At 45.1% G+C, this 19,892-nt stretch overlaps 1 protein-coding gene across 1 annotated transcript in view; it reads left to right on the forward strand.

The window, feature by feature from the left end:
- LOC126355584 (serine/arginine repetitive matrix protein 1-like) overlaps window positions 1-19,892 on the forward strand; it is a 255,535-nt gene that overhangs the window by 71,295 nt on the left and 164,348 nt on the right. The gene's annotated exons all lie outside the window — the stretch shown is intronic.

Consider the following 19,892-nt stretch of genomic DNA (forward strand, 5'->3'; position numbering starts at 1 on the left):
ACATGTCGGTGAAAGCCGACTTGGGCGGACGTCGGCAGAATACTGAGCGCGTATGTCAGTAACAAGTAAACAGGCAGGCACGGCTTTTCCGGTAACATTATATGTCTGTTGTAAGGATGCCTCCGAAAATTCTTATTCAGATTATTTACAGTTTCAAGCGCGTCCGCCCCTTCCACGAAAGCCGTACCTGCCTCTTTATTTGTTACTCACGTAAGCGCTCAGAATTCTACAGCCACTCGCACCTGACGGTTCTCACCGAAATGTATCGAATTCGTTTCGGTAATAATTCAAAGTAACAAGTCTTATTTTGCACCTTTTTACTGATCCTTCATTCATTCTAATTTTATTCTAAGCCCCTTTTCCGTGCTTTTCACTATAACTTGTTTCTATCACCGTTACTGTTTAATTTTGCTCGTAAGCTCCCCTTTTTTCTGATTTTACAATTTTGTTGTTATTTTTACATCTGATGTCCTTCTATGGTCGTCTTCTTTATTCCACCTTTTTTAACTCTTTATTTTCGTCGCTAATTTGACGAAATATTGCTTTTTTGTTAAGAATGATGAGACGCCCAGTGCGCTCAACTTATACCTGCAAATGATTAAAAAAAAAGTTAGCCGACCTCTACATTTAAATTTGCTTCTGTCAGTTCCATTCTTTCTTTGTATGTAACGTTATACTCCGCTTCCTAGTTTCTTGCCAGTCTAAAAAAAAGTGCTGTTGACCTTTATTTAGATGTACCGGTACTTGAAGATGCAACTATAGCTTTGTGGAACCTGTAGTACTATTAAAGGATCGTTCAACAGCTCTATGCTGTGTATTTTGCCAGAAATTCAAAACTGTTCGCATGTGTGTGAAATCTTATTGGACTTAACTGCTAAGGTCATCAGTCCCTAAGCTTACACACTACTTAACCTAAATTATCCTAAGGACAAACACACACACACCCATGTCCGAGGGAGGACTCGAACCTCCGCCGGCATCAGCCGCACAGCCCATGACTGCAGCGCCTCATATCTCTCGGCTAATCCCGCGCGGCGCCAGTAATTAATCATTTGAGTCCCAACAATGCATAAAAAATTAAATTTAAAATTTTTAGAACACTGATCATCATCATCATCTTAGCAATGAATACAAGAGGAAATTGACAGAAAGTGAACAATCAATTAAATTAACAAGCTGGTTTCATTTTGGAATATAATTTTAAAACTTTTTCACAAAATTGATCTTTATTATCATAGTAATAAACGAATACAAGAAGAAATTCCAAAAAGTAGACAATCAATTATTTTAAATTTGTGGTTTCACTTTCGAACCACTGGGACATATACTTTTCAATGTTCCATCGCTTCATGAGGTATATTTGAAGACAATTTTGCATTTTTTCTAGACACAGTCCAACATCTCGAAACTTCCACGAACTCATAGTGGCTAAAACAAATTATAAACCTACAGGGTGTTTCAAAAATGACCGGTATATTTGAAACGGCAATACAAACTAAACGAGCAGCGATAGAAATACACCGTTTGTTGCAATATGCTTGGGACAACAGTACATTTTCAGGCAGATAAACTTTCGAAATTACAGTAGTTATAATTGCCAACAACAGATGGCGCTGCGGTCTGGGAAACTCTATAGTACGATATTTTCCACATATCCACCATGCGTAGCAATAATATGGCGTAGTCTCTGAATGAAATTACCCGAAACCTTTGACAACGTGTCTGGCGGAATGGCTTCACATGCAGATGAGATGTACTGCTTCAGCTGTTCAATTGTTTCTGGATTCTGGCGGTACACCTGGTCTTTCAAGTGTCCCCACAGAAAGAAGTGACAGGGGTTCATGTCTGGCGAATAGGGAGGCCAATCCACGCCGCCTCCTGTATGTTTCGGATAGCCCAAAGCAATCACACGATCATCGAAATATTCATTCAGGAAATTAAAGACGTCGGCCATGCGATGTGGCCGGGCACCATCTTGCATAAACCACGAGGTGTTCGCAGTGTCGTCTAAGGCAGTTTGTACCGCCACAAATTCACGAAGAATGTCCAGATAGCGTGATGTAGTAATCATTCCGGATCTGAAAAATGGGCCAATTCCTTTGGAAGAAATGGCGGCCCAGACCAGTACTTTTTGAGGATGCAAGGGCGATGGGACTGCAACATGGGGCTTTTCGGTTCCCCATATGCGCCAGCTCTGTTTATTGACGAAGCCGTCCAAGTAAAAATAAGTTTCGTCAGTAAACCAAATGCTGCCCACATGCATATCGCCGTCATCAATTCTGTGCACTATATCGTTAGCGAATGTCTCTCGTGCAGCAATGGTAGCGGCGCTGAGGGGTTGCTGCGTTTGAATTTTGTATGGATAGAGGTGTAAACTCTGGCGCATGAGACGATACGTGGACGTTGGCGTCATTTGGACCGCAGCTGCAAAACGGCGAACGGAAACCCGAGGCCACTGTTGGATCACCTGCTGCACTAGCTACGCGTTGCCCCCTGTGGTTGCCGTACGCGGTCGCCCTACCTTTCGAGCACGTTCATCCGTCACGTTCCCAGTCCGTTGAAATTTTTCAAACAGATCCTATCGCTTTTCGGTCCTTTGGTTACATTAAACATTCGTTGAAAACTTCGTCTTGTTGCAACAACACTGTGTTCTAGGCGGTGGAATTCCAACACCAGAAAAAGCCTTTGTTCTAAGGAATAAACCATGTTGTCCACAGCACACTTGAACGTTGTGAACAGCACACGCTTACAGCAGAAAGACGACGTACAGAATGGCGCACCCACGGACTGCGTTGTCTTCTATATCTATCACATCAATTGCAGCGCCATCTGTTGTTGAAAATTGTAACTACAGTAATTTCGAAAGTTTGTCCGCCTGAAAATGTACTGTTGTCCCAAGCATATTGCAGCAAACGGTGTATTTCTATCGCTGCTCGTTTAGTTTTTATTGCCGTTTCAAATATACCGGTCATTTTTGAAACACCCTATAAATAAGAAGCAAAAATTAAATCCACAAAAAACAAACGAAGCAGGAGAAACTGACACTTAAAATTCCAAAAGTTCAAAGTCTATCGAACGATGCAACCAATGACGCGTGGTGACAACGTGTGCAAGTTTCACAGTATTCCATACTACTTAGGCCAGTGTATTACTAACACTCGAAGAAAATGTCTCTGACCTATAACCGAACACTACTGACAGAGTCAAAGGTCCATGGAAGTGCAGTAGGGCGAGACGACAGGTCCCAATGGTTCAAATGGCTCTGAGCACTATGGGACTTAACTGCTGAGATCATCAGTCCCCTAGAACTTAGAACTACTTAAACTCAGCTAACCTAAGGACACCACACACATCCATGCCCGAGGCAGGATTCGAAACTGCGACCGTAGCGGTCGTGTGGTTCCAGACTGTAGCGCCTAGAACCGCTCGTCCACTCCGGCCGGCGAGACGACAAGTAGGGCAAAAGTCGGCAGAGTGGTGGAGTGGTTGGAGGCAGTGAGAACGCGGTCGCTTATGAAGACGTGGCTGGATGTGGCTGCCACAAGTGAACAGTGTTTCGCCCACTCCGAGGCTTCTTACACGGACATTTTCTTGATTGCCTCGGCGGTGACTTGCGTGGCTAGTGGTAGCGGGCAGTGAGCTTGTATACAGAGGCAGGCAGAAAAGAGAGCGGCCCCACAAAATCTCGCACGTGGTTGGATGAGCAACTCTGACCTCACGTTTTGTCCGAGAGATTCGTATGTTCGCAATGCTTTCCGATGTTGGAATACTACGTTATTTTCGGATTTACGTGCCCTGACAGGTGTTTGCCCTTTGGTCAGACAGCAGGCTTTATAGGTTTCCCTCCTTTGAACGTAAATATGAGGTTTTACCTGACAAGGGGATCTTACAGAACGGCCTCCTCAGAGTATCTCCATACTTACGGGATTTTAAGGTCAAACCCAGTGCAAATAAATTTCCTAAAGCAGTATAACTCGATTCTTTAAAAAAAAAGGTTGGAAAAAATCATTTTAGAGATTAGAAGAATTTCTGGAACGATTAAGTTCAAAAACATCACAGTTTGTACCAAAACTAATGGTAGCTGATTTTCCGTCATAGTTTTCTGATCGAAGAGTCTCTGGTTTGAATTTTGGTAACAACAACTTTTGTTTAAATTCTCTGTTTATTATCAAATGGAAAGATAAACAAATACTGAATCATAATTTTCTAATAAAACATATTTTTATGTTAAGTTCTGGTTGTCAAAAAATAAATTATAATTGATACAGACATGTGAAATGCCTTATGGATAAAAGTAACAAATTTATTTCTTTACAATACTGTTCAATCACTAGAGATAAAAAGGTATTTGATGCATATATTTCCACGGAATGAGGGAGTAAAAAATTAATGGGCATTTGCTGTAAGTAGAAGAGATATTAAACACACAAGAAAAACGCATCTGCAGTTGACTAGCACATCTCTTTTAGATAGTATTCCGCCTTTTGAATCTCATTTAGACAAGAAGAGTCTATCTGATGACTCCAGTGAGGGACGCCTCTAACGTGTATTTTTGGTTTCTGTATTTTACTGGCACTGATTCCCAAAGTTTCAGGAAACTGTTTTAGTTTGTTCCTGTAAGCATGAACCGTACCAGTGACTTTAAGACGCACTACGTTTGTTTCAAATTTCATGGGTATGACCATCAAGCTTTTTGAAACCAATATGTTCCATTCCTTGTTGGCAACGTAAGACACCCTTCGAGTTTTATTTCGATTCAGAAGACTAAGCTTCATTTTGGTTTGATTATTACCGCTGATTGTTGGCTTGGAAAAAGTGTGAGCACATTTTTTTCGCATACGTCATTGGTTTCTGTAGCACTGTTCATCGTAAATAGGCATCAGATTGATAACGTTTTACAGAACGCGTCAGCTTTTCAATATTTTACTGTTTCATGAGCCACCACATCTCCAGATTTATTGCTTAATATAATCCATCAATATTTATTTTAGAGTAGACACTGTTTTCTCGTTGTATTTGTTATTTTATTTCGTTACTCCGTACAGTTTAACATTGTGGGATGACAGAAGAAGCTGTTATTCCTAAAGTTAGCGATGAAAGGTTAAAATGATTCAAATGGCTCTGAGCACTATGGGACTTAACATCTGTGCTCATCAGTCCCCTAGAACATAGAACTACTGAAACCTAACTAACCTAAGCACATCAAACACATCCATGATCGAGGCAGGATTCTAACGTGCGACCGTAGCTGTCGCGCGGTTCCAGACAGCGATGAAAGGCATTCAGGTTCAATGCGTGAACGGTATCCCAAAAACGTGATATGTTTATTTTTTGTTACGCCTTTAAACGCACGTCGACCGTCGGAAATGGAGCATTTCTTACGATTTTATCTTATTTGGCGTAAGGTGTTTCACTTTTAAGATCTTCCAGTTCACATAAAAAACGTACCTTACAGCACCTAATTCGTAGTCTCTGTTCGTATTATTCTATTGATCTGTCTGCTCAACTACCCTCAAAGCAGAAATATCTACGTGCCATACATGGTTTTCGTATTCACTATACGCACTCCAACCGTTATGAGCGTTAACAGCGCACAGTGTGTGATGTATTACTAGTCTAGAAACGACTCAGTAGTTCAATAAACACTCAGTAGCGTATTTTTCACAATTTTATCAGCTGGTTTTCTAAAACACCGCGCAGAAACTTCCAGAAATACCTCTGTGACGCTTTTTAAGTATTTCGGTATGAGGGATACACGATCGCCAACGGCTCCTTATGGAGTAATAACATTACTATGATTTTTTCAGTTTATTATCGCAAGCATCATTGTTGATTTGAAACTATTTTCACACCAGTAAAGAAGTCTTATAATAAGCAACATCCGAAACGTACACCAAAAAACACAGAGTAATGTAACAACTGTCAGATGAATCAATGCACTGTGTCGTAGTCGCCTTCACTGCCGGAGCCGCTTACAACAGCGTCACTCTGCCGCTCTTCCAGTGCGTTCAGTGAACACATAGAGGACGTGATTACCAATCATAAAAAATATGTTCAAATGTGTGTGTAATCTTATGGGACTTAACAGCTAAGGTCATGAGTCTCTAAGCTTACACACTACTTACCCTAAATTATCCTAAGGACAAAGACACACACACACCCATGCCCGAGGGAGGACTCGAACCTCCGCCGGGACCAGCCGCACAGTCCATGGCTGGAGCGCATAGACCGCTCGGCTAATCCCGCGTGGCAATCATCAATAAGCCTATGCATAGAGCTGCACATCACTGTCAACGTACAGCTATGCCGATAAATAAATCAAACCCAACACAGAACCTAGCTGCACTGAATGCAAGCTGGAAGGTGAAGAGCAAAATGAGTGGTGCTGTTATAAACAGGCCGTCGGGTGACCGAGCGGTTCTAGGCGCTACAGTCTGGAACCGCACGACCGCTACGACCGCACTTTCGAATCCTGCCTCGGGAATGGATGTGTGTGATTTCCTTAGGTTAGTTGGGTTTAAGTAGTTCTAAGTTCTAGGGGACTGATGACCTGAGAAGTTAAGTCCCATAGTGCTCAGAACCATTTTTTTTAGGTTATCAACAGCAGGTACTGCGAGCGAATGGAAACAAGACAAACAACGCATACCGTCGACATTTGCACTGTTGTGCACTATTTTCAGTGCAGTACAGGTAAAAAACTTAATCTAGAAGTTCAATAACGCCCTAGCCGGCCCGTGAGGCCGAGCGGTTGTAGGCGCTTCAGCCTGGAACCTGCCTCTGGCATGGATGTGTGTGTTGTCCTTAGGTTAGTTAGGTTTAAGTAGTTCTAGGTTCTAGGGGACTGATGACCTCAGATGTTAAGTCCCATAGTGCTCAGAGCCATATGAACCATTTCAATAACGCCCTAACTAGCCCCAGGAGACCATTGGTCTCGTACACCAGAATTACTCAGAAAGCCCGCCTGGAACATTTTCTGAATTACATTTCACGCCGTATAATTCTTTCATTACGTATTTATTTATTCAAACTGTACATATTAGGGCCTTCAGACCCTCTCTTACATCGGTTTAGGATCTCACATATATTGTGCCGTTTTTTAAGCATAGTTACTTAAAAAAATAACAATAAGTGTAATATAAGAAATAGTAATAAAATGATATGAGTGTCAGTGAGACAATATGAATAAGCGGTACTGAATACGAACTATTAAACCACACACATCAAAAAAAGTTTTGCATCACTTCGGTTCCGAAAGTTCCGGAACTTTCACAGAAAATTTGAATAGAGATTAACATAAACATCCATTCGGCCCTTTTCATTGCTCATGAAAACCACACATTGTATCTTTTACCACCACACAGCGAGACCTTCAGAGGTGGTGGTACAGATTCCTGCACACACTGGTACCTCTAATACCCAGTAACACGTCCTCTTGGATTGACCCATGCCTCTATTCGCCGTGGCATACTATCCATAAGTTCATCAAGGCACTATTGGTCCTGATTGTCCCACTCCTCAACGGCGATTCTGCGTAGATCACTCAGAGTGGTTGGTGGGTAACGTCGTCCATAAACAGCCCTTTTAAATATATCCCAGGCATGTTCGATAGGGTTCATGTCTGGAGAACATGCTGGCCAATCTAATCAGCGATGCCGTTATCTTGAAGGAAGTCATTCACAACATCTGCACGATAGGGGCGCGAATTGTCGTCCATGAAGACGAGTACCTTGCTAATATACTGCCGATATGGTTGCATTATCGGTCGGAGGAGGCATTCACTTATCGTACAGCCGTTACGGCGCCTTCCATGACTACCAGCGGCGTACGTCGGCCCCACATAACGCCACCCCAAAACAACAGGGAACCTCCACTCTGCTGCATTCGCTGGAGTGTGTGTAAGTCGTTTAGCCTGATCGCGTTGCCTCTCAACACGTCTCCGACGATTGTCTGGTTAAAGGCATATGCGACACCGATCGGTGAAGAGAACGTGATGCCAATCCTGGGCGGTCTATTCGGCATGTTGTTGGGCCCATCTGTACCGCGCTGCATGGTGTCGCGGTTGCAAAGATGGACCTCACCATAGATGTCGGGATTGGAGTTGCGCATCATGGAGCCTGCTGCACACAGTTCGAGTCGTAACATGACATCCCGTGGCTGCACGAAAAGCATTATTCAGGGTTTCTCCGAGCCTTTGTCCATACGTAGTGGTCATCCACTGCAGTAGTAGCGCTTGGGCGGCCCGAGAAAGGTATGTCATCAACAGTTCCTGTCTCTCTGTATCTCCTCCATGTCCGAACAACATCGCTTTGGTTCACTCCAGGACGCCTGGACACTTCCGTTGTTGAGAGCCCTTCCTAGCACAAAGTAACAATGCGGATACGATCGAACCGCGGCATTGACCGTCTAGGCATGGCTGAACTACAGACAACACAAGCCGTATATCTCCTTCCTGGTGGAATGACTGGAACTGATCGGCTGTGGGTCTCTCTCCGTCTAATAGGCGCTGCTCATGCATGATTGTTTACATCTATGGTCGGGTTTAGTGACATCTCTCAACAACCAAAGGGACTGTGCCTGTGACACGAAGCCGGCCGCGGTGGTCTCGTGGTTCTAGGCGCTCAGTCCGGAACCGTGCGACCGCTACGGTCGCAGGTTCGAATCCTGCCTCGAGCATGGATGTGTGTGATGTTCTTAGGTTAGGTAGGTTTAAGTAGTTCTAAGTTCTAGGGGACTGATGACCACAGATGTTAAGTCTCATAGTACTCAGAGCCATTTGAAGCATTTTTTTGTGACACAATGTCCACAGTCGACGTCTATCTTCAGGAGTTCAGTCAACCGGTGTGGTTCAAATGGTTCAAATGGCTCTGAGCACTATGGGACTCAACTTCTGAGGTCATTAGTCCCATAGAACTTAGAACTAGTTAAACCTAACTAACCTAAGGACATCACACACATCCATGCCCGAGGAAGGATTCGAACCTGCGACCGTAGCGGTCTCGCGGCTCCAGACTGCAGCGCCTAGAACCGCACGGCCACTCCTTCTGGCCAACCAAGAACACTCGGAAATGAGGAATATGTGTTTGGAAAGACGGATGTAAAGGGGAAATGAGAGTATACAGGGACAGTCAATATTGTTCCTTCAGTAGATGTGTCATGACTGTCTTTTGCAACTGCAGATGTAATTCAGTTCGCTAGTATAAAGTCGGATTCCTGTTACTGAAAAGGACCTAGAAATTGGCTGAACGGAGAAGTGGGACAGAAAGGACTTTTCTCTGATGGAAACGAGTGTCTGTGCTATGTTGTTCAGACATGAGCGTTAAGGTTGAGGTGAGATATGAGGGACAGTGTACATTGATGTGACAGTGGAGGAGATAGGGTATAGGGGAATCACTTAGCACCCAGCCAAGATAACTGATCGTACTACGGTGAAATATAATCAAAGAGTGGAACGTGACAGATCAGATACACTGACGGAAAAATATAGCAAAGCCAAGAACGAGTTGTGCGACATAAAAAAATGTTGATAGGAATGTTTATACACCTGAAAGATTGTATCCATCCAAATTTCACGCCAGTCGCGCAAGAATGCCGCTAGTAGTGCCTCTATGAGGATGCAAATTGGGTTTGCTTTAAACATGCGCTTCGACCGTCGTGAGCGTTAGTTGCCTTTGAGACTGGAGGTTCTGAGTTGATGTTAGTCAAGAATCACTTAAAGAGGAGAATGACGCCGTTGTCAACAACCCAATGACTTAGAATCAGGTCGTTTAATACGGCTATGAGAAGCAAGAGGTTCCTTCTGCGATACTGCAGAAAAGCTAGGCAGGAATATAGCCACTGTGCGTGATTGCTGGCAGCAGTGGTCACGAGACTGCACAATCGCAAGAAGACCGGGCTCTGAAGGGCCACTTGGCACTACCGAGAGCGAAGATCATCGTTTTCAGTGTATGGCTCTGGCGCATCGTTTTGCATCTTCATAAGCAATCTGAGCAACAGTTGGCGTGAGAGCGACACAACGAGCTGTTGCAGATCGGTTTTTTCCAAGGACAGCTCCGAAGCAGACGCCGTTTAGCGCGAGTTCCACTGATCCCAAACCACCGCCATTTGCGATTTCATGGTATCAAGCGAGAGCTCTTTTGAGGGCAGGGTGGAGGTCTGTCGTGTTTTCTGATGAAAGCTGGTCCTGGCTCGGTACCCGTGATGGCCGTGTGTTGGTTAGAAGGAGGCCAGTTGACGGCGTGCAACCAACCTGTCTCTGTGCTAGACACACTGGACCTGCAATGGCGTTATGGTCTGACTTATGTGATCGCAGGAACACTCTCGTGGTTATCCTACGCAGCCTGACTGCAAATTTGTTTGTCTGCCTGGTGATTCGACGAGCTGTGCAGCTGTTCATGAACAGTATTCCAGGATGCGTGCCGGCCGCGGTAGTCTCGCGGTTCTAGGGGCGCAGTCCGGAACCGTGCGGCTGCTACGGTCGCAGCTTCGAATCCTGCCTCGGGCATGGATGTGTGTGATGTCCTTAGGTTAGTTAGGTTTAAGTAGTTACAAGTTCTAGGGGACTGATGACCTAAGCAGTTGAGTCCCATAGTGCTCAGAGCCAGGATGCGTTTTCCAAGAGGATAATATTCGCACACATACAGCTGTTGTAACCCAACGTATTCGACGTGTTGCCTTGCCTGTTCGGTCACCGGATGTGTCTACAATGGAGCAGATACGGGATATCAGCGGACGACAACTCCAGCGTCGTCCACAAACAGTGTTAACAGTTCCTGCATTAACCGACCAAGTGAATCAGGCATGGAACTCAATTTCACAAAGTGACATCCGCCACCTGTACAACACAATGCATGTACGTTTGCTGCTAGCGTTCAAATTCTGGCGGTTACCCTGGTTATTAGTGTACCAGCGTTTCACATTTGCAGTAGCTTACTCCCGATTACATTAACTTGTGATTTTCAAATGTTAATCACTTAAATATGTTACCTAGATAAATGTATTCCCGAAATTTCATTACTCTACATTAATTATTTTTTCAGTGCTGCAATTTTTTTCGTTGGTGTATCATCTATGTGTCGAACGTCAGAGATATGTCGAAGATAAGCGTTTACAACTAGTTCGAGCCACCGTGAACTTTCCTGAGTAAGTCCTTGCAGCATAACTACGCTGTAGTCAATAATTGGAAATCTAAGGGTTTTTGCACGTTTCTTTTTCAGATCAAGAAGGAAGGGCTCTCTAGTCACCGGGTGTAGTCATCGCTGCTTGCGGCAGAATAATTAAACCCACGATGTTCAAGGTCTCTGTCATAGGTACGGCTCCGTTCATCGACAACGACTATATAACAGAATTTTTTTTCTTTATTCTATTTCAATTCCACACTTGGAGCGGGCTGGCAGCAGCATAGGCGCTGCTCTTCAGCCCAAAAAGAGATTAAGTATATAACAGAAGACATTTAAAACAACATAAAGTACAAAATATGGCGGTACATAGATATAAAAAGGGGTAACGTAAAGGAAGAGAGCATACAAAAAAGGGAGTGACTGTAAAAATGGAGATAAAAATTAAAAAAGTAATTTACACAAAAAAATGGTTCAAATGGCTAAGAACTATGGGACTTAACATCTGAGGTCATCAGTCCCAAAGACTTAGAACTACTTAAACCTACCTAACCTAAGGACATGACACACATCCATGCCCGAGGCAGGATTCGAACCTGCGACCGTAGTGGTCACGCGGTTCCAAACTGTAGCCCGAAGAACTGCTCGGCTACCGCGGCCGACACACAATTAAAACCACAACACTTGACATCACTGTAGAACGGCACGGAACAGAACACTGACATAACACACTGATGATGAGAAACATACTGGGACGATCTGCCAAGGGTAGGGAGAAGGGAATAAAGGGGAAAATGGTAGTGATAGAGGGAGGGGGGAGAAAGGGAGATGTGATGGGGGGTGGGGCACAGAAGGGGGCTGGAGAGGGAAGGATGGGAGAGAAAAACAGCAGAGAAGGGAGTGCAGAGATTCAGGGAGTAAATAGGAAAAACCGCTCTGGGGGAAGGAGGGGAGGGGAAGGAAACAGGGGCTCTGGGGAACGGGGGAGGGGGACAACAAGGCCAGTTTATAGTTGGTAGGAGGGGTAGATGTCATGGCAAATTTCATCATCCAGGAGGGGGGAAAGTGCTTGAAATTGCCCTCGTGAAGGATATGGAGGGTGTGGAGGTGAAGAGAGGGACGTATACAGTAATAGACGCGCGGCAATGGAAGGGGATGGAGAGGGTTGGGTTGGGTTGTTTTGGGGATAGGAGACCAGACAGCAAGGTCATCGGTCTCATAGGTTTATGGAAGGATGGGGAAGGAAGTCGGCTCGCCCTTTGAAAGAAACCATCCCGGCATTTGCATGGAGCGATTTAGGGAAATCACGGAAAACGTAAACCAGGATGGCCGAAAGCTGGATTGAACCGTCGTCCTCTCGAATGAGAGTCCAGTGCCGAGGAAGGAGAACACCAGGAGTTGGGGGGGTGTAAGAGAAACTAGTTCACATATTATATACGAATGCACGGTGTTCATTCTTTCAGTCATGTATGCAAGAACAGACACCACATAGTATCTGCAGCTGTGATACATAATGTGTAAACTGAAGGGGAGAGGCACCACACACTCATGTACAACTAATCTGCTTCGATGGGCAACGAAAGCAAATTCTTCTGTATTGATTCTAATTTAGGTTCGACCTTCGGAGGACATCTAAAATTAGCGAGAATGGAGATCACGGACAAGGACTGCGGATAGGTGGCGCTAGGTGGGAATGTGAGCCGAGCGGTAGCGTGCCGAGATCTACATCTACATCTACATTTATACTCCGCAAGCCACCCAACGGTGTGTGGTGGAGGGCACTTTACGTGCCACTGTCATTACCTCCCTTTTCTGTTCCAATCGCGTATCGTTCGCGGGAAGAACGACTGTCTGAAAGCCTCCGTGCGCGCTCGAATCTCTCTAATTTTACATTCGCGATCTCCTCGGGAGGTATATGTAGGGGGAAGCAGTATATTCGATTCCGCATGGAGAAACGCACCCTCTCGAAACCTGGACACCAAGCTACACCGCGATGCAGAGCGCCTCTCTTGGAGAGTCTGCCACTTGCGTTTGCTAAACATCTCCGTAACGCTATCACGGTTACCAAATGACCCTGGGACGAAACGCGCCGCTCTTCTTTGGATCTTCTCTACCTCCTCCGTCAACCCGATCTGGTACAGATCCCACACTGATGAGCAATACTCAAGTATAGGTCGAACGAGTGTTTTGTAAGCCACCTCCTTTGTTGATGGACTACATTTTCTAAGGACTCTCCAAATGAATCTCAACCTGGTACCCGCCTTACCAACAATTAATTTTATATGATCATTACACTTCAAATCGTTCCGCAAGCATATTCCCAGATATTTTACAGAAGTAACTGCTACCAGTGTTTGTTCCGTTATCATATAGTCATACAATGCAATACATTACATTTGTCTCTGTTAAAGGTCAGTTGCCACTTCCTGTCAGTTGCCAAGTGCCTATCCGCTGCAGATCTTCCTGCATTTCGCTACAATTTCCTAACGCTGCAACGTCTCTGTATGCTACAGCATCATCCGCGATCTACTAGGTCATTTATATATATTGTGAAAAGCAATGGTCTCATAACACTCTCTTGTGGCACGCCAGAGGTTACTTTAACGTCTGTAGACGTCTCTCCATTGATAACAACAGGCTGTGTTCTGTTTGCTAAAAATCAGCGCACCTGCGATAAAACTGCGTCGGGAACAGTGGTTAACGCAACTGACCAGTAAGCAGGAGATCCCGGGTTCAAATTTCGGCACACACATTCTTTCATCGCCGCTGATTATGCATAATGTCCCGATGCAGCTGATATCATTATTTTCTTCCCTTTCTTTCATTTCTTCTCCCTTCTCCTTCAGTTCACACTGTTGAGTGGTACTTAAGTAAATAAATCAGTGAAATCAAAGTGAAGTAGAAATTAGAAAATAAATGAAAAAGTTGATTAATTTAGAGAGTTACATACTGGCAAACAACGGGCAGAACAGCAGAGCAGAAGAGACAATGACCGTGAAGCAGCAAGTTCCACATAAGCGGACGCTGTCGATTCAGCCGTCAGGGCACCGCCCGACCGGCTCACGTGTTTCTCAGTTGTCACATGTGAGCAAAGGCTCTCGCCTACATTCCAAGAGCCAATGACCGACGGTAAGAAGATTCTTCGAGAAGCTTTTCAACGTGAGAGAAGAGGCAATGACCGTGAAGTCGTTCACCTCCAGTAAACTGAAGTGAATAAATACGCGAGACGCAATGGGCCCGACAGACGAGAGGCGAAGGGAAAAGAGAAGAGAGTAGCAGTAGTTTTCAATCAGTTTCGGTGCTGAAGACCGTCATGTAAGAAGAGACTACATCATACACAGACGCACCAAGGCCGCCGCTGTAATGGAAGAGCAAGCAGCAGCCTCGGCGCCAGAAGACAGAAGTTAAAAGGTATTTGAAGTCTGACTTTTACGTACCCGGGTGACTCGCGAGGACGGGAAGGAGACGGCCTCACGTCAGCAGTCACCTGTGAGCTGGGATGAAAATCTGACAGCCGAAGACTGGCAAGTGGGAGTCCGTTGTTCGAGTCCGGGACACTGGCCTTCCCCCGCTGCGCCGCTCCGCTGGCCGACGCACAACACACGCGGCCGCTTAGAGAAGAGAAACACTGGGACGCCACATCCAAGGTATCACCATCCGATGCACGACTTCGCTCGCAATAATCAAACAGGCTACTTCGCGCTGCGCGTCTCCAGTCAACTGGGCGAGACGGCGACACGAGATACACACCGCCACGCGTAATCAGATGCCGCCGCTGCCGCAGCAGAAGGCTTCGCAAAGGACACAGCTGCCGTTCTCCGAGCCAGAACATCGAGTAAGGAAACAGTTGTACAAATCTTCAATAAAAGTTATCTTATGTAAAAATCCTGTTTCATTCTACCTCATACCCGAGCCAAGGAAGAAGCCACACTGCCCACATGTTGTTAAGAGAGGAAAATTAATTTAGTTAGTATTTTCACCCTCACATAATGCTTTAGAATGCTCATCCTGACAATTGACTAGCATCAAAAGAGAAAATCCAGTTACATTTAGTGACAGAACTGCTACAACACAGCAGTTCGCAGAGTATCGGAAAAAGTGCTAACAGACCTCTCAGTTGTCGTTGTCAGCTCTCCTTTCGTCCGTGGTGATAATGGAGTTTAGGTCCGCAGAAGCATGTGAGAACGCCACTGCCGTTTAAACGAACGTGTCTCGCAGAGGCTGCGTGTGTTGTAGCACGAGGAGCACGCCCGCCACGCTCGGCGGCCGCGCGACCTGCTGCGGCTCGAGGGCGAGGCGGACTTCTCTGCGGAGTACCGCGACCGCTTCGTCGCCTTCCCGCGGCAGCGGCCGCGGCGCTGCCGGCCGGCCGCCTGCTCGCAGCTGGCGCCGCCAGCCGACACCCCCATGGAGGTCTGCCACCCAGCCGCACGGCGCACCAGCTCTAGGCACGCCGCGCCACCGGGGTCGCTTCTGTGCGCGCCGCTGCTGCCGGGTCGTACGCCAGCGCTACAAGTCTCTACCTCTGCTGCCGCTTAGCCACAGCTCTGTAAACTGCTGGTCGCTGGGCACGAGATCACTGGAAACGTAGCATTGCTGTGCACCGTTTCGTTTTGCTGCAGCTTTGTCAATTTACCTTCTGCGGTACTGCTTTTCTCTTAGTATTACATGTGCTACTCACTCACATCCGCTTTCAGTGTTAATTGTAAACTTTTTAAGCCAAAAATGTCACACTTACTACAATATGCCGTGCCATTGTAAAGTGAGTGGCTGCATTTGTCGTTCTTAACAGAGCAAAATAGAGGAATTTATTTCGGGAGTAGCAGAAGAAAATGTTATGTCGCCGCTGCGGCTTACAATTTATTTTAATGATCTAGTGCATAAAGATGCAGGGTCCGTGAGTCTGTTCATAGCAGATGCTGTTGTCTACAGAAAGATCGCAACAAAAGAAGACTGGAGCTAAATGCACGCTACTGCTTTTCTTTCCTTCTTATGTCCCTCCTCCCCCTCCCCGGCCCTGCGACCTGCCACCCCCGCCTCAAATGGTTCAAATGGCTCTGAGCACTATGGGACTTAACATCTGAGGTCATCAGTCCCCTAGAACTTAGAACTACTTAAACCTAACTAACCTAAGGACAGCACACCAGCACACACATCCATGCCCGAAGCAGCATTCGAACCTGGGACCGTAGCGGTTGCGCGGTTCCAGACTGAAGCGCCTAGAACCGCACGGCCACATCGGCCAGCCACCCCGCCTCCCCCCGCCCTCCATTACATACAGGATGTCCCAGAAATATTTCGAGAAACTTCGAGTTACCATAGACTCTGTCTCGAGGTACCGTCTCCACAGAAGTCATCAAACGACGCTACAGAACGTCCAACTTATAGGCACCAACGTATGCCACTAGTCCACCCCTTCGGCAGCAAACGTGACTTTCTAGAATGACGGACCGCAGGTGAAACGTCTCGAATAGTTGGTTGTTATTCAGTGATCGGGACTGACCGCCATGAAGGCCAGTGGAGAAGATAAATTTAGCTGCTGCGTAGGCGGGCCTAGCTCCTATGAATGCAATACTCTGTTGCCTTGGTGGATGACAGCTTCGGACATGGGTTTCCACCTGCAGTTTATTTTTGTCGTGTGTAAGGAAAAAATTGTAGATTTTTGAGAGTTCTAGAAGAAAAATAAACTGCGTATATTAACCCGTGTCCGAAACCGACATCCACCAAAGCAACAGAGCTTCGCATTCATTGGAGACAAGGCCTTTCTAAGCAGCAACTAACTCCATCTTGTCCATTGCGATAATAAGTGGGAATTACTGAATAACAAACAATAGTGCGAGAAGTTCCGCGTACCGTTCTTCAGAGCATAAAGGCCGAAGGGGTGGGCTTGTGGCAGGCGCCGGCGCTCTGTAGTGTCGTTCAGTGACGCTACTCGCCAACGTTTCCTGTCCTCAACTTGTTCCCCAAGACATCCTCCACAACCCCTCAAAGCCTGTTGCAACATTCGTGCGACACTGTTTATACAGGGTGGTCCATTGTTAGTCACCGGGCCAAATATGTCACGAAATAAGCATCAAACGAAAAAACTACAAAGAACGAAACTCGTCTAGCTTGTCGGGGGAAACCAAATGGCGCTATGGTTGTCCCGCTAGATGGCGCTGCCATAGGTCAAACGGATATCAACTGCGTTTCTTATTACATATTCGTGTAGTATGTAAAGAAATGTGAACGTTTTAGTTGGACCAATTTTTTCGCTTTGTGATAGATGGCTCTCTAATAGTCACAAACGTATAAGTACGTGGTATCACGTAACATTCCGCCAGTGCGGACGGTATTAGCTTCGTGATACATTACCAGTGTTAAAATGGACCGTATACCAATTGCGGAAAAGGTCGATATCGTGTTGATGTATGGCTGTTGTAATCAGAATGCCCAACGGGCGTGTGCTATGTATGCTGCTCGGTATCCTGGACGACATCATCCTAGTGTCCGTACCGTTCGCCTGATAGTTACGTTATTTAAGGAAACAGGAAGTGATCAGCTACTTGTGAAACGTCAACCACGACCTGCAACAAATGATGATCCCCAAGTAGGTGTTTTAGTTGCTGTCGCGGCTAATCCGCACGTCAGTACCAGACAAATTGCGCGAGAATCGGGAATCTCAAAAACGTCGGTGTTGAGAATGCGACACGTAATTCCAAATGCATTGAGGTTGACGGACATAATTTTGAGCATTTATTGCATTAATGTGGTTTTTACAGGTAATCACGCTGTAACAGCATGCGTTCTCAGAAATGATAAGTGCACGAAGGTACATGTATCACATTCGAACAACTGAAATAAAGTTTTCAAACGTATCTACGTTCTATATTTTAATTTAAATCCTACCTGTTACCAACTGTTCGTCTAAAATTGTGAGCCATATGTTTGTGTCTATTACAGCGCCATCTATCACAAAGCGAATGAAGTGGTCCAACTAAAACATTCATATTTCTTTACGTACTACACGAACATGTAATAAAAAATGGGGGTTCCTATTTTTAAAAACGCAGTTGATATCCGTTTGAGCTATGGCAGCGCCATCTAGCGGGCCGACCATAGTGCCATCTGGTTTCCCCCTTCAAGCTAGACAAGTTTCGTTCTTTGTAGTTTTTTCGTTTGACGCTTATTTCGTGAGATATTTGGCCCGGTCACGATCAATGGACCACCCTGTATATAGGATCAGAAGACTCGAGTGCAACTGGCTGTTCTTGGTTGCTGTTGCCAGCTTTTACTATCGCTGAACGGTACAAATATACTGCAGCACCGGAGTCCAATTACCATTCAGTCTCAAACGCTCTTAATAACGATTACAATTATTGTAATATTTAATAATCTCCATCACCTGCGTCTGTATAGCCTATCGTAATACCTGCTGAGATTTAACTTGATAAAACTCTGGCCCTGGTTACCATAAGTGGATATTACGATGCAGACAGGCCGTATAGATCTTTTAACACCAGTAATTTTAATCGTAAGGGGGATGATGTGAAACTAAAGTTGGACAATCGGTGTGTCAGCTGTAGAGTCACACTACTGAAGCGCGAATCACCGTACCTCATTATGAAAGATAGCAATGATCTCTTCGGAAATATGGCTTCATGGTGCGTCATTCTGAAGCAACATCTACAAAAATATACTAAGTTTACAGAGTATGGTTTCATTTACAAATTCTGAGTTCCTGAAGGCTGTGACAGACACCTATCACATTGCTTTCGACTTTTTATAGAATTCATCTCCTCCACAGTTTGCTCTTACCCTTACTTATTCACTCGAAGCTACGCTGGATAAGTTAGAATAGTGGTTAGAAAAGCCGGACAAGTGCGATCTGAGGGTACCGTACAAACTTAATATTGTATATACATAGTTCTTTTATAGGTTTTCATGACTGAGTTTGCGAATGTCAAAATGTGTAACATAAATGGTTGTATCTTTTGACTACATTTACTTGTGATCTTAAATTTTTTACACCGTCAGGGGTCGGTGGAACTTAGTATTTGACACAACTTTCAACTTGATTCCTCAATCCATTATTGAGAGAAAGGAGTCTTAACAGACGGAAACAAAGTGACCCTATAAGGATTCTAGTTTTGCCGGTTGAGGCATGGAAGCCTACAAATGTTTACAAGTTACTCTTGCAGGGAAATTTGCAGATTACATTTGAGAAATGAACTAAATTGCTTACTTTATGAATGAGGTAGTGATCGTGGCATTCTAGTGCATAACCGTTCTTCGATCTCCAACTGTGTCCTTACGCTGTAACAACTTTCATTGGAAGTAATAGCATCGGTGGTAATGGACGACAGTTTACCTAAGGAAGAAAAGGGAATTTTACGCAGCCGATCATAAAATACGGGAGCGTATCGAGGAGTGGATGGAATGAAAATTAGTGTGTCAACTCAGATGGGTCCTGCTTTGAAATCGAACACTCCAGCCGCTGAAGGTGTTTCGTAATTTTTCAGGTTAGCAGTATCAATTCTGTTTCCTTTATGGTCAGCCCTATGTACATAATATTTACGGGTGAAGTAAGAGAACACTTCTGTAGGAGACAGGTCGTACGTTCTCGCCGGTTTTGATGAAATGTGGTACAGCGGAAGTGAAGAGTTCAAGATCGAAAAACAATGACACACAAACATGCCTCGGCAAACAGTTACTTAGTAATGTGAGTAAATCTTGTTTGTTTTATGTAGAGCAAGCACTTTGCATGTGAAGGGCAAGCATGAGGCTATATTTCATATG

Source organism: Schistocerca gregaria, chromosome 3 (assembly GCF_023897955.1).
Source record: "Schistocerca gregaria isolate iqSchGreg1 chromosome 3, iqSchGreg1.2, whole genome shotgun sequence".
NCBI lineage: Eukaryota > Metazoa > Arthropoda > Insecta > Orthoptera > Acrididae > Schistocerca > Schistocerca gregaria.